This window comes from Neomonachus schauinslandi, chromosome 13 (assembly GCF_002201575.2).
Source record: "Neomonachus schauinslandi chromosome 13, ASM220157v2, whole genome shotgun sequence".
Taxonomy (NCBI): Eukaryota; Metazoa; Chordata; class Mammalia; order Carnivora; family Phocidae; genus Neomonachus; species Neomonachus schauinslandi.
This window is the reverse complement of record NC_058415.1, coordinates 88,113,479-88,126,478: the sequence shown is the minus strand read 5'-3', so window position 1 is coordinate 88,126,478 and position 13,000 is coordinate 88,113,479.

The window sequence follows — 13,000 nt, the reverse complement described above, 5'->3', positions numbered from 1 at the left end:
CCCCCCGGCCCGGCGCGTCTCCGCTGAGCGCTCAAATTTTTTTATGCTTCTGGTCTAGCCTCAGACCCACCTGGACCGCGCCCCAGGGAAAGGGGACCTATAGGGAGCGCCCCAGTGTCAGGGCCCATTGGAACTGGGGAGCAAGGCCCGTGCGCCGAGATTGCGAAGGAAGATATTGCACGTCCCGGCGTTTCTGCGCGGCTGAACCGTGTCGTTTTCCGCGGGGCCCAGGCGAGGAGTGTGTCCGCGCCGCAGCCCCCTACCCTGCCCCGGCCTGGCCCGAGCTCGCAGGCGCCGCCCTCGTCGCGCCTGCGAGCCGCCGTTCCGCGATCTCTTTAATATTCATGGGCGTTAATAGAGAGGCCCCCAGTATATCGGTCCATTGTGGGCGGCTCGTAGGGCTTGAATAGGCCCCGGCCCTCTTTCTTCCGCGCAGCTTCCCGAGGGGCCGGGCCAGGAGTGAATGGCCCCGCTTCCCGCCCCGCGCCCCCTCCCCCTTGCGGGGAGAACATCTTTATCCCCGCCGCCGCCGCCGCCGCTGCCGCCCCGGCCCCCATTCACGCGGCCCGGGCTCCGGGCGGAACGAATCAATCGGCCGCGGCTCTTCGGAGGTCATCCGCGTGGCCCGGGCTGCCCCTTTTCCCGAGCCCACGGGAGTGGAGAGAGGGAGTCGGCGGCAGGCCAACGGACCCACGGACTGAGGGACACTGCAGGGGGGGGGGGCAAGCGCCAGGGAGCCCCGGGAGGGGTGGCCGGCCCAGGCAGGTGAAGAGGGACTCAGGGTCCCGCGGCCGCCCGACACTGGCTGATTTCTACCTGTTGCCCCGCACAGAGCGGAGCGCGGAGAGAACGGGGGCCACGGCGCAAGCTCCTCTCGAGGCACCCGCGCGCGCCCCTCCGGGCCCGGCGGCAGCAGCCCCGAGCCCCGGGACTTGGGGTGGGGGGCGGCCTTGGGCTCCCCAGGCCCCGCGGCCAGGCCCGCAGAGCACTTTCGTTCTTGCCTCTGCGCCGGGGCTCAGCTCCGGGACGCCCCGGTCCAGACTGAGCGCTTCAGCCGGGCGTGCCGAGGGGAAGCCGGGCTCCTGGCTCCCGCGCCCTCACTCAGCTGCCCCGACTTGGGTGGAGGGGGGCGCGAGCCGGTCAGGCGGGGCCCAGCGCCGGGGTCCCCGCCCCTCCCGCCCCGCGGGCCCTCCGAGGCGCAGAAAGGAGCCCATTGTCCGCCGGGAAATACATTTTTGGGGGCCGAGTGAAAGCCCGTCTTTCTTTTGAACTTTAGAGGAAAGTCTTCTGCCCTCGCCCCTCGGAGGGAGAGATTTGTCTCCCCTCCCGGGGGGCCCCGCGCGCCTCCTCCTCTCGAAACATCTGCCGGGGGAAAATCCACCCTGGAGGGCAGATCGCGCTCGCTCTAAGCCCCGCGAACTCATTAAAAAGATATTAGCGGCGGGGGCAGGTCCCGCGCAGGTATCGATCGGCCGGAATGAGCCCGAGGAAGAAAAGGCGAAGAATGCGGTCGCGCCGCGCCCCGACGCCCTACCCGGCTCCCCCGGCCCCCCGAGCCCCCTCCCCGCGGCGGCAGTGGGGCCCCCGCGTGGTCCGCAGCGACCAGTGGCCTCCCGCGGCGGCTCGCCCCCTCCCCCCCGGGCTCCCCCTGCCTCCCCGCGCCCGGCCCCTCCCGCCGCTCCCCTCCTCCGCTTGCCGCCGCCGCCCCGCGCTCCCCCGCCCGCGTCGCTCGCCTTCCCCCGCGCGCGCTCTCCTCTTTCGCCTGCGCTCCGGCCCCCTCGCCGGCGATCTCACACCCTCTCGGCTTCCTCCTCCCATTTCTCTCCCGTGCAGAGTCTCAGTCTTTCGAGTCCCAGTCCCGCGGTGGGCCAGGGAAATTGCTTCCTCTCGTGGGGCCCGCGTGTCCCCCGGCCCCGTTCCCGCGGGACGGTTCAGGGCTCCAGGGCGCCCCCGCCGGCACCTACTAAGGCCCGACGGGCTGCCGAGGTGGGGTGGCTGCGCGGGCCGCAGAGACGACAATTTCATTAGACGTGACTCGGGCTGGGCCTGCCCGGGGCTGCCACGCGGAGTGGCGGTCACAGCGCCTTGAAGAAGGACGGCGCCCCCCCCAATCTAATTAGCCTCCCCGGCCCCTGAGAGACAAAGGCGCGCCCCTGGGCCCAGGTGACTGGCACGCGAGTCTCGCTGGGCGCAGAGGGCGGGGACCGCCCCCCTTTCCGGCAACTCCCGGGCGCCACCCAACGCCCATGCCCGGGCCCCCAGCCCCGCGGGTACCAGCGCCCAAGTCCGAGTGATAAGCGATCGGTGTAGCGGGACCAAGGGGAGGGACAGTCCGGGTGAGAAGCTAGAAATCCAGGAGAGGCGGGGCCGCGGGAGATGGACACAGGCTTATGGGGGCAGTGAGGGGCCGAGATGGAGGGAGACTGAGGCAAGGAGAGGCTGAGATGGAAGGATCCAGATGAAAGTTAAAAGTCTGGTATGTGGAGAACACAGGGATATGTAGAGATGAGAGGAGGCATTCTAAAAATGTGTGAGGCTTTCGGGAGACTTTTGAGAGCTAGAGAGGTGGCCTGGAAGGGGGAAGAGGGAGGACAGGGGCTCTTGGGACAGAGACTGGGGTCGGGGGTGGTGTCTGGGGGAAGCAGGCAGGCAGGATGAAGAGAGCAGGAGGCTGGCTGGGGAAGGTGGGAGAAAGGCATGCCCCTCATTGCCTGTCTGTCTCCAGGCCCTCTGCCATAGCCCCTCAACTCTCCCCAGTTTCCTGCCCCTGGGAGTCCTGGGATAGCCAGAAGGAATGCCCAGACCCCTCACACCCCCTTCCTTCCCCAGCAGCCCTGCCCACCCGGCACCCAGCCCGCCCGGCCTTCCTCCACTCCTCTGCTGCCTGCCTCCCAGTCCTTGCACCTGCTAGCCCTCCGCATGGGATGCCCCCAGAGCAGAGAGGGCTGGGGCAGAGAGTTATGCCCCCATGCTGCTGCCCCTCATGCCCTACCGGCTGCCATCCACACCATATCTGGCCTCATGGAGATCCCAAAGGCTCCGGTCATTCCTTTGTCCGGCAATTTATTTGAGGCCCTGGGGCATCCGGGTGACCAAGGCAGACCCTGTCCTTGCTTTCTCAGACCAGCGTCTAGGGTTGGTGGTGGTGGGGTACACCCTGGTTAGAGGTGGTGACAGCCTGTTTTGGGCCCATCTGGTACCTCTGACACGTCTGTGCAAGTAGATCTCATTTGTAAAATGGAACAATAACCCTGCCTTGTCTCACAAAGCCTGATGTGCCCCATGAGTGAGCTCACACTTAAGAGGTGCCTGTGGTTGTCATTCCTATTGCTGCCCCCTCTCCAAAGACGCCCAACCTGATGTGGATCCTCTGGGCCCATTAGGAGATGCTCCAGGCCCTGGAGACCTGAGGGTGTGAGTCCAACCCTGGCTCTGGTAGGTACTGGCCAGGAGCCAAGGCACCCATTTCCCCTCCTAGAACCTCAGTTTCTTCATCTGCAAAATGGGGATAGACTGGGAGGGCTGCCCTGTGGAAGAAAATACATAGTGGATGAAAAGCTCATAGGATAGGAGATGTGCTTCATATACGGAAAATATTAGCAACTTCATTACATTTAAAAAGTCACGTAGGGCCATGCTTGAAAACTTAGGAAATATGAAAAGTACTAGGTGGGTACCAAATATGGCCAGTGGGACATTGAAAAACGAAACCAGATGCATTTATCTACTCCTACCTCTACACCTGCCACCTCTTCTATTCCCACCTTTACCCCCTCCCGCCTCTCCCTTCTTCTCTGTCCAGAGTCTGACTTTGGGCAAATTAGGGAGGATAAACTTATTTGGAGACCAGTTAAGTAAGTTGTAGTTACAATGAAGGGGAAATTTACTGTTTCCAATGTCCAGTAAGTCACAAACTATTTATTCTGGAGGCTTCTGAACACTCCAGACTCTCAGATCATCATGTATCTATTTTAATTATGCAGATAATTATGCAAATGTTTAACACACACTGACAATGTGCCAGGCTGGACCTGGAGTTCGGGGCGTTGAACAAGGCGGGTTGTGCCTTGAAACATCAGCCCAGCCCTGGCAGCCGCTGGTCCCTGGAGACTTTAGTTAAAGGTGAATTAGTTCAACAAGCATCTACTGAGAACTGGCACTGAGCTAGCCCTGTCTGAGCACTGAGAGGCCAAAGAGGACCCATCTGGTCTCTATCCTCGAGATGCTGATGTTTTCCTGAGTGAGCGGGCACCTCCACAGATCCCAGGCCACACTGCAAGATGTTGGCCTGGATCGTGGAATTCAAGGCTCAAATTCTTGCTCTCCAGCTGGTCGGAATGTCCTCTTGCTCCCACTTCCGTGCCCGCTCCATGCCTCCCGCCATGAAGTGCGAGACTCACTCTTACACACACAGATGAGGGGCTTCAAATCTTCAAATGTGTGTCGAGTAGTGAAATGCTTTCTCCAGATGAACTCTTATGAAGAAATCTAATTTATTTATTTGTTTATTTATTTATTTGACAGAGAGAGAGAGAGAACACAAGCAGGGGGAGCAGCAGGGAGAGGGAGAAGCAGGCTTCCCGCGGAGCAGGGAGCCCAATGTGGGGCTCGATCCCAGGACCCAGGGCTCATGACCTGAGCTGAAGGCAGACGTTTAACTGACTGAGCCACCCAGGCACCCCTGAAGAAATCTAATTTAGAAAACAGATATAGGACTTCCAGTTCCAGCCCCAACATGTTGAGAACTTGGAAATCATCACTCTGGTCCTTACAACAAGAAAAAGCTGGACGCTCTGAAAATCAGCAATTTTCCTAGGACCCATCAGAGAACTGAGGTTGTAAGGCATACCATCATCTTGCAGTCTGGGGAGACAGGGGGAGCTGGAGGACCCCAGGGAGGACCTGTGTACCTGGAGCGGGATCGCTGAGGCCACAAACCTGTAGGAACACTTCATGGCAATTTTGACAAATTGCTGGAGACTGCGTATGGAATAGTATCACAGTGAGAAACTCCTGGAGTCTCCAGTCTTGGGGAGAGGCACACCTTCATGGCTTTTTACTTCCAGGAACCCCACTGGGTTCTCCAGGAGAAGATCTGAGAAGACTGGCTAGTGTCCCTGGCACGCATGGGGAGAGACAGCCTGGTGAAATTCACCCAGAGCTTTATCCCAGATTGGGGAAGGGAACTCTCCTCTCCCTCCAGCCCCTTCCAGACTTCCTGTCTCACCTAAGGGAAAAACAAATGAACAAAGTCAGCAGGATATAGGGCTTCCAAGAATTTGCTTGAAATTGCTGCAGCCAGAGAAGGCTGTAATGGGCAGTTGGGGGACAAGCTCTTCCGCTGGAGAAACAGCCCTAAGAGCCAGACCCACTAAGAGACTGACCTACAATTGAGCGACTATAGCATGCTCCCCATTTCCAGCCCCTCCCCGCCACGCCAGCAGGGCTCCAGAATATGGTGGTGGATCCCAGCTGAAAGGGTTGCAAGATTCTATCTGCGGAGGTGTACACAGGGAAGCCCCAAGTCCAGAGAGGAGGTGAGAAAAGACAAGAAAATTTGAAGCCATGCACGCTCACAACTACAGCAAACATCACAGAGCCTCACTCCTGGGGGGACTCACATAGCCTCTCACACTAAGAGCCTATTTATTTACCCCAGTTCCTATTTTCTGATACAGCACGTTCGGCTTTCAACAAAAAATTACAAGGCATACCAAAAGGCAAGAAACAACAAAATCTGGAGAGACAAAACGATGATCAGAACCAGACTCAAATATGACGCCAATACCAGAATGATCAGACAAGGAATTTAAAATAACTATGATTAATATGTTGAGGGCTCTAACAGAAAAAGTGGACAACTGGGGGTGCCTGGGTGACTCCATCAGTTAAGTGTCTGCCTTCGGCTCAGGTCATGATCCCCAGGATCCTGGGATAGAGCCCCGCATCGGGCTCCCTGCTCCGTGGGGAGTCTGCTTCTCCCTCTCCCTCTGCCCCTCGCCTCCGCCCGTGCTCTCTCTCTCTCCCTCTCTCTCTGTCAAATAAATAAATAAAATCTTTTTAAAAAGCATCCAAAAAGGGGCGCCTGGGTGGCTCAGTCGTTAAGCATCTGCCTTGGGCTCAGGTCATGATCCCAGGGTCCTGGGATCGAGCCCCGCATCGGGCTCCATGCTTCTCCCTCTCCCACTCCCCCCGCTTGTGTTCCCTCTCTCACTGCCTCTCTCTGTCAAATAAATAAATAAAAATCTTAAAAAAAAAAAAGCACCCAAAATAACGCAAACAAAAAGAAACAAAACCAATAACAAAAACCCAATACACAGAAAATACCACACTCCAGCGTAACATATGCAAACTGACAAAAACCAAAGGAAACAGGTACAGGGGGCATTTAGGTAGCAACAGATTGATAAGTTCACATTTACAGTCTGTACTTGCTAGGTGGTCAATCAACGGCAGCAGGGAGGCTGATGAGGGATTCAAAAGGAGTTAGGGGATGATGGTTTCACTGAGTCTCAACGTCCGTGTTATTTGCGGACTGGTTGCACAGTATGAGTGTGATTCTGATTCAGACAAATAAGTGGTTGTTAACGACTACAGTTATTTGAACGGCTTACCTCGTCATCTTAGATATTCTTCCCTTTTTTCTTTTTTTTAAGATTTTATTTATTTATTTGACAGAGAGAGACACAGCGAAAGAGGGAACACAAGCAGGGGGAGTGGGAGAGGGAGAAGCAGGCTTCCCACGGAGCAGGGAGCCCGATGCGGGGCTCGATCCCAGGACCCTGGGATCATGACCTGAGCCACCCAGGCGACCTGATACTCTTTCCTAAAACTGATTCCAAAGATTCAAAGACAAGGCGGAGGATGAACTTTGTTTCCAAGTTGAGTTGTTGAGTAACCACAGGCATAAACAAGCCCTCCCCTGGATGGCAAGCTCCATGAGGGGAGAAGCAGCTTTGCCTTAATTCCCCCAGGGTGGAGCACAGCAAGGTGTTCCAGGAGTGTTACTGCCCAATGACCACTGGCCACAGTGAGATGATCTGCTTGCTGGAGCCTTGCCTGGCATCTGACTGAGCTTGGAACTCAGTAATGAGCCTTTTGGCACAATTTTGCTGGAGACCTGAACCCAAAGAGCCATCCAGAGTTAGAACATTCTTCATCAGGAATATGACCAATAACGGCATACCCAGATGGAACTGAGTATAAGCTAATAGCACAAGTCAACATGTTTCAGGTGTTTTTAAAATTTAAAAAATTATGATTTTTTAAAAATTATAGACTGTTCTCATGAATATACATGCAAAAATTCTAAACAAAACTATGAGCAATTCAATCAAATGATATATAAGAAGAATTGATAATATATTATGACCAAGTGAGGTTTATTCTAGGAATGCAAGGCTGGTTTAAAATTTGACAATCAAATTAACTCACTATGTTAAAATTAAAAAGGAGATCAATCATATGATGATTTCTAGAGATGCAGAAAAAGCATTTGAAAAATTCAGCACCCAGTCATGATAAAACTTTTGGCTAATGAGAAACAGAAGGGAATTTCCTTATCTGATAAAAAGTATATATAACAAATGCGCCACAAACATAATTAATGGTGAATTATTAAAAGTGTTCCCTCTGAGGCTATGGATGAGACCAGCGAGGATGCTCACTGTCACTACTTTCAGAAAACAATGCACCGGAGGCCTTGGACAGGGCCGTAAAGCAATCAATTAAAAAAAAATGGCATAAGGATTGGAAAGGAAAAAATAACACCATTGTTATTCATAAATGACATGATTTGGAACAGAAAATCCAAATGAATCTACAAGCTGTTAGAATTGATAAGGAATTCAAGTAAAGTCATTGGAATCCAGGTTAATATATTTAAAAATTATATTTCTAAAACCAGTGACAAAGAAATGAAAAATGAAATTTAAAAAGTACATTTTCAGTAACAGCAAAACATCAAAAACCCAGGAATAAAGGGAAGGAAAGGTGTACAAGACCCCTCCACTGAAAGCTCCTACAATTCTAGAGAAAAATCAAAGAATTAAAACAAAAGAAGGGATATACCATGTTCATGAAGTGGAAGGCTGACTATTGTTGGGTTTTGGTACTTCCCAGATTGATGCATAGATTCAGGGCACTTCCAATCAAAATCCTGGCAGCTTTGAACACATTGTTTGTGGGGCATAGGGGAAGGATAAATGGATCCTAAAATTTACATAGAGGGGCGCCTCGGTGGCTCAGTCCGTTAAGCCTTCAGCTCAGGTCATGATCCCGGGGTCCTGGGATGGAGCCCTGCATTGGGCTCTCTGCTTAGTGGGGAGCCTGCTTCTCCCTCTCCCTCTGCCTCTCCCCCTGCTTGTGCTCTCTTTCTGTCAAAATGAATAAATAAAATCTTTAAAAAAATAAATAAAATTTACATGGGAATGCAAAGGGCTGAGGACAGCTAATGCAAGCTTGAAGAACAGAGCTGAAGGACTCACTGAAAGGCACAGTAACTAAGATAGCATTGTACTGGCATGAAGACAGACACACAGATTGAAAAAAAATGGGAATGCAGTTGTAACATATTCGAATGCACGGTGTGTTTAAAAAATTATAGTCAAAAAATTTTAAATACACTTAATATATTTCATTGGAATTTGAATCCAACAACAGTGGAACCCTTGACCCCAGCCTCACACAATTTGGAAACCACTGGTGTGGTCTAATTCCAATGGAAGGGACACTGAGGGATGTGACCTGCTCCAGTGACAGAGGAAGTCAGCCATCCAAGTAGAGGAAAAAGCCAGGCCTCTGGACTCTCCATCTGGCTGTTTGCTCCTCTTGACTGAAGAAAAGGCAGACTTGGGGAAGAACCTGTTGATATAGACACTCAGAAGTGGTGACCTAGTGGAATGTTATCAATCCCTAGAATGAAACCATTAATCCCAGGCCAGTCACCACCCGATCTTTATTGTCATCCTTCTCTTAAACACAGCTAAGAGCACCCGACTACACCCCAGAGAATTGAAAGTACATGGATTTCTGGAGTGTCGTGTGGACTCTGAGCAAGTGCAGCTGGGACAGTTGGGGGCCCAGGTCCCTGCGCAGGGGTCGAGGCTTCCTGGGAAGTCCAGATTACAGAGTCTGCTGCGAGAGGGGGAGACACAAGGGATCAGAATCCTTTTCAGTGTGCTTGAAATAGGATTGCCTTAAACATCATCTTGCAGGCCAGAATTGGGCAGCCTTGATCCACTCAAGCGCTGGCCAAAGTCTTCTCCCGCACAGCTGTGGCTCATAGCAATGTGCGTGTGTGTGTGTTGGGGGCGTCCTGGCTTCTCCCGGAGTCACCCCACCTGCCCTTGGGGGCCGTTCTTTCCTAATGGCCTAGCTGCCGTGGCTTCAGGGGACCAGCGAGCTAGACCTGGGGTCACAGAATCCTGGGGAGACCAGGAGAGCCCAGAAGAAGCTAGAGGGTCAGTGGTGAGGCTGATACATTTTTCAGATTACACACTCAGCCCCTTGCATTCCTCGTGGGATAGAAAAAGCCACGGGAGCAGGCAGAAGCCCTGGGCTCAATTATTACTAGGAAATGCCATGATTTGTGTGCTCATTATGAGGCAGGTATCAAGTGCTTTACGTATTTGTCATTGAATCTTAGCTCAGCCCATGACCAGGTAGACAGTTCTTATCCCCAGACCGCAGATGAAGAAACTGAGGCATAGAATGTTAAATAATTTGCCATTGGTCATAGGTTTTGAGTAGTGGGGACACTGCTCAAACCCAAGCTTGAGAGGCGCCTGGGTGGCTCAGTCGGTTAAGCATCTGACTCTTGATTTCGGCTCAGGTCTTGATCTCAGGGTCGCGAGATGGAGCCCCATATCGGGCTCCACGCTGAGCATGGAGCCTGCTGGAGAGTCTCTCCCTCTCCCTCTGCTCCTCCCCCTGTTCGCAGCACGCCGTCTCTCTCTCTCTCTCAAATAAATAAAGTCAAAACAAAACGAAACAAACAAAAACCCCAAGCTTGAGTGTCCACACATTTATCCCCTATACTCTGCTGCCCCAGGCGGGCTGAACCATGTTAGGTGGACTTCGCACACGTGCCATTTCTGTCCACGAAAGGGGCCATGTGGGCAGGTTTCGCAGTCAGACTGAGGTCTGAGCCCGGGCTCTGCCACCTCGTGTCCATGGTATGATTCTGGCAAGAACCCCTTCAAACCTGTTTGCTCATCTCTAACATGAGCCCCAGGAGTAGCGGGGCCCTCGGCGGAAACTAAGAGATAGTTGATTCTCCTTGTCTGCCGTAGTCACATTCTACAAAATCTCCGAGAACCTGGATTGGCAAATACAGGACCATCGTTCCCAGGGGGGTGGGGAAATGCAGGGTTAGGGTCCTAGCAGCCTCTGGTCTCAACATTTCATCAATCAGTGCATAGACGTGTTTTAGGAGTGTTTCTGTTTCAAGGCACCTTACTTAATATATATTGTCGATTCCTGAAGATCAAACTCAGAGCCAACCGCCGTGGGACTTGCGAGTACCAGACTCCCAGCCCTATGCTTGGGTGCCATTTTCAGCAGCAAAATCACAGAGAGAAAAGCACAGACTTTGCAAAACCGTGGCACTGGATAGACTGCAAGACGGACGCCTGCTTACGGCCCGAGAGCCGCGACACGCAGGCAGCGGGGGTTGTCCTTGTTTTCCTGGCTAGAAACGTCCGCATCGGGCAACTCAGAGTCTTTGCTGAGAATGACTGCAGGAGCGCAGGGGGTATGCGTTTTAAGATTGTAAATAAATTTTAGCGAGTAGGTGAACTTGTAAATATGGAACCAAAGACGGTGATCGCCTGTGACGCACTTAGAGGGCCCAGCCCAGGGTTGGCGCTCAACACTCACTTTTAGGGTGGTTTCCCCCGCCCTATGGACCGCCTCACTTGGGGGTGACAGCAGTGTCCCCCAACGTGACCTGGAGCTCCCTGGAGCAGCCATTATGCTCCCAAGCCCAGCACAGAACTTGGCACAGAACCTGCCCCTACACTCGTGTGAACAAGAGCAGGTCGCTTGGCTTCTGACTCTGAGCCCGCGTCTGTGAAAGCGGAACAGTCCTGCGGGCCGTCCAGGGTGTGCAGACCCTCAGCAAGGGAGATGCCCGCCAAGGACCAGAAGCCCCCCGCTAGGTGCTACCAGAAGGCCCTCAGGACAGAGGCCGGCAAGGCTCCCCATTGTTTCAGCGGTTCATTGATGAGGGCTGTCTTTACTTCCCCTTCTACCCCACGCGAGCAAGGCACGGACCCCGGGCCAGCACCCCCTTCGGAACTGAGTGTCAGGCCACTTTCTGGCCATTAATCTCTAAGAGTCTGTCAGGACCATTTGCATTAGCCTGTCTGAGGAAACCCCAGCGGGCCAGAAGAGGGCCTTGGGAAACCGAGCCACTGCAGCCGGCTAGGAGCCGAGGCTCCGAGGTGTCCAAACGCCCTCTCGGACCCGCTCCTGCCTCATGCCGTCTGTGCCCCAGCCACGCCTACGGGGGGGGGGGCTGTAGGACATCACGGGGTGGCCACCCCTTAGAGGGGACACGGAAAAGACAGCACCTCCTACCTGACGAGAGGGCATGGATGTTGATGGAGCACGCGGGCTGGAGCACTCCCCACCCCCACGCCCAAACTCTTGGGTCGGATGGGAACAGCCCAGCCGGATCCTCAAATCCGGAACGCGGAAGCGAGGCAGTGGGCAGAGACGGAGTGCGCATGTGTGGTGGTGGGTGGGAGCCCGCGGCAGAGCGCGGAAGACAGACTGGGCCCCCGCCCCGCCCCCACCTCCCCAAACACAGACTTGTCCTTTCAGTGATGACCACGCAGCTTTTCTTAATGGAACACAATCGCTGAACCTGGTACATTTCAAGCACTTTAGGCTTCCAGGACACCAGACTGCTGATGAAAACCATCTTATGTGGGCGCCATGTTAATGAGAGGCCAAATTTCATATGCTTGCAAACTTTCCCCCCTGCCTCCTGCTGTACTGTACCCCGCCTTCCCCCGGCTCAATAAAAGGTTGCATCAGAGAGAGAGAGAAAGAGAGAGAGAGAGATTTCCATAATTTATAGTATGGGCATTTCACTGGGGACAAGTGCTAATCTGTACTTACCGATACATTTAAGAAAATGCATCCTCCCGCAAGCCTGCACCATTTATGACTCTTGGCACAAACCGCAATGCTCAGTCTTCAATTAAGGGACACCTTAGGGTTCATTATCACACAATCGCTCCCTGTGAACCATGCCAAATGCTGTTTTGGCACGGAGCTTGGAAGATGAATTAGAAGGAAGTCTTCTCTGTAATGCCCTCTCCCCAACTCCCATTACCATCATCAGCGTTTATGCCCTCCTGCTCGCCCCTCCTTCTTTCCAAGTGGCTTTTACTATTCAATTTCTCAACGTCAAACTCGATTCTCTAGAGGTGTAGTTAAAGATGCCACAGCCCCCTTTTGTCTTCCGGCTCTCAACAGGCCTCAGAATGGCTGCAGATGGGCTGCTCTCCACACCCCTTTTCGGCCTCAAGGAGCCACAGATGCTTTTTTTCCCCTCCTCTTAGAGCTTGGGGTAGAGAAAAGAAATGGGACCTGAACTGGAAACACACACACACACAAGCGCACACACACACACGTGAGCCATAAGGAGGGCTCTACGCAGGATCCTCACAGCACCGGGCGTCTCAATGAGGAGATGACTCACACGTAAAGCTAGCAGCAAAGGCAGGGCTGTTTCAAATATGAAAGTCGGGAGCTGTGTTCAGAGCCAGTTGCTTCAACGGACCAGAAAGGAAGGAGGGAAAAAGAGGAGTCGAAGGCTCTTCCTCTCTTCTTTGATATCCTCTAGTGGAGGGCCTACACTGCCCCGCTGTGTCCTGAATCCGCAGGACCCTGATTTAAACCTCTGGGTAAGGAGGACACTCCTTTTGTTCCCTTAATGGAAACACCAAAAGCAAATGAGCACATTTGCTGGCGCTTTCCAGCCCTCCCA